Consider the following 2765-nt stretch of genomic DNA (forward strand, 5'->3'; position numbering starts at 1 on the left):
TTTAAGTCCTGTTTCAACAGAAAACAGACAGGCAAGGCTAATCACTGTTTTGGTAAAGTCTGTGTTATATCTGATCAAACTCTGCTGGGAGTTAATCTCACTGACATTTTGATTTCTAAAATGTCAAAACATGTAAAGGATCATGAAGTTAAAATTAAATCTCAGGTGAGTTGGAGAAAATTGTCAGGCTTCAAAAAAGAAGACAGAGAGAAAGAAAGAGGGAAAAAAAACCCACTTAGTCTCTCTCACACGCCAGCAGGAACCACAGTCGGCTGTGCACTGATTCCAAGGACAAGATCAAGGCAGCCCCACTGCAAAGGCCCCCCTGCTGGCTTTCCTGCTACCACCAAAGCATTTGGTGGAGAAAGGTACCAGTGACAGAGCTGGAAAAGGTTTGGACAGGATGATGAGACAGGGCGCATCCTTGAAACGAAGTTTGTCCATCGGGACAATTTAAAGGAGGGTGTAAGACAAGATAAGAAGAACTGTATTTATGGAAACTCATTCCGTCCGCCCTAAGGGAGCCATGAATTCTAAAAAGCATCCATCCCTTGGAAGGAAGGGAGAGAGAACACGAATTAGGGAGGGAGGGAGTTGAGGGGAGGCATATGAATCTTCAGCAATCATATCTGGGAAGAGAGGAATAGAGGTTGGGGAGAGAAGGGAATGCATTCACCCCGAGCTATAAAAACACGCCCTCCACACTGTGCTGGGAGCATCTTCCAGTGTACCCACTTCACCTGCCAGCTGTGACTTAAACACGGAAGATGTGGTGCAAGAATCCAAAGAGCAAATTAGTAAATCTTTTTATGTTAGAAGAAAATCAATAGCCTAGCAAAACAAATTTTGACACACGGTTATCGGGGGGTGAGTCTTAAGCTCTGTTTCTGTAGGGAGCGTGACCTCCTCACTTGGCAAAGACCAGCAAAGGCAGATTTGGGTGTGGAACTGCTGATGTCAAATTGATGGCAGGACAAGTCCAACAGGTGACCAAGGCGGGTGCACACTCAGGGAGAGGACAGGCATGGTTGTGGGGGCGTTCTTCTCAAACCATGTGCAGGGCCCGTGGTGACCTCCACTCGTCTTAAAATTCAGGTGAGTTTGAAGATAAAAAAGAAGATTTTTCTTTCTGAAAAAGAAAATGCTATTTTTGAGTAAAATCTAAAATCTAAGTGCAGAGCGTTAGGTACGAAAAGTCCCACCTTGAAGGGACACGTTTCTTCCTCTGCTCTAGAGCTTTCGTTTGTCTCCTGAGGAGTCTCAGTGAGATTCACCTCTCATTTGGGACAAAGAGCAACTCCTGGGATGCTGTGTCCAAGGAGCCTTGAACTTCCAAGGATGAATCCTTTTTGCAGCAACAGAAAAGAAGAACCCAGCTTTCCACTAGGAAAGGCCACCTTCAAATTTAGGGAGGGAGATGTTTGCACTCCTTATTCTTAGGCGGCATGAGAGGAAGCCTTAGGCAGAGCAGGGAGATGGTGGTATGCCCATAGCCACGAACAGAAACACCTGAGCAACTGTCTTCGCGCTGCCTTGAGAACTTACCCTGGGGCACTCGGAGCTGTTCACTTACACTCATTTCGAAAGCAGCCTGGAGTCCTCTACTTAGGTCATAAAATAAGAATCTTAACAAGATTTCCATTTTCCTCCATTTCACGCCTTCAGAACAGTTTACCACAGAGTTAAACACCGGGGGCAAGAATGGCAGGTTTTTCTGAGAAAAGTCATGGCAGCTGGGGAGAGTCTCGTCTAGTTCCGTTGCTATGGAGATCTGCCACGGGTGGAGGAAGATCATTGACTTTTCCTTTCACCCTGCGATTTGAAATAAGATTATGTATGCTGATCGGGCCTCAGTGATCACGTACCTCTACATAAAGTAAGTAAGAGATCTGGTACGTCAGACACCTAAATCTTAAATCCCTCTCCACTGGTGTTCCCCCAGCTCATTGACTTCCAGCAACACAACAGCAAGTTTCTTTTATCAGGATCATTTAAAGACAGCAGCCTGCAGACTTCGTCTCCATCACTAGCAGTTTAGGGGATCATTTCTGGCCTTCAACCAAAACTCTCACATTCATCTAAACTTGGGCTCCTGGGAACTCCATTCCGACTGCAGCCTATGATACGCATCGGAAGCATGGCAGGATAATGAAAAATGGCCACTTTGTACTATTTCTCATACAGAGCTCCCCAGCCCAAACCATCTTTTTCTCCTATAGTTATTCAACCAATGAACGAACATCTTCATCCAGCCAAGAGCTAAGTCCAACAGGTTATGTGACACAGAGCACAGCCTTTGAGGATCAGGAACTCACATCCTTGTGCTTACTGAATATGGAAGGGTGAATGAAAAAGAGGAAGATAAAGGATAAAAGAAACATAGCCTATTTTCAAGACATTTGGAAAACAGGGGCAACTATAAAGAAAAAATAAAAAATCACCCACACTCTATGAACTGTTGAGAATGACTATTAACATGTTGCCTCAATTCACTCCAGCCCTTTTTCTGTTTTCTCTTCCCCACAGTTGAAATTGTACTGAATATATAAATTTATTTCCGGGTTATTTTTCTTGTGCCATTATGAGAATAATATTCTTGCTATTACTAGAGAAACCCTGCGGACAAGATTTTTTGCTAATTGGTTGTTTTGCTCTTGCCCTCCTGTGATAGAATCATTCATCGCATTTTAAATGCTTTCGTTTCAAAGTTTCATTAGATTCTGATTAAGCAGGGATCGTAAAGTGATGTTCCAATATTGCTGAGT

The 2765-nt window shown here is 43.8% G+C and overlaps 2 long non-coding RNA genes across 2 annotated transcripts; one reads left to right on the top strand and one right to left on the bottom strand.

Annotated features, from left to right (window-relative positions):
* Positions 1-789: 789 nt before the first annotated feature.
* On the bottom strand, positions 790-1717 carry LOC140687797 (uncharacterized). Its single transcript, XR_012062359.1, has 2 exons — positions 1546-1717; positions 790-1129 (listed from the first exon to the last, which is right to left on the bottom strand). It is a non-coding gene; the product is annotated as an uncharacterized lncRNA (long non-coding RNA).
* Positions 1711-2565, top strand: LOC140687798 (uncharacterized). Its single transcript, XR_012062361.1, has 2 exons — positions 1711-1876; positions 2220-2565. It is a non-coding gene; the product is annotated as an uncharacterized lncRNA (long non-coding RNA).
* Positions 2566-2765: the final 200 nt, after the last annotated feature.

Source organism: Vicugna pacos, chromosome 20 (assembly GCF_048564905.1).
Source record: "Vicugna pacos chromosome 20, VicPac4, whole genome shotgun sequence".
NCBI lineage: Eukaryota > Metazoa > Chordata > Mammalia > Artiodactyla > Camelidae > Vicugna > Vicugna pacos.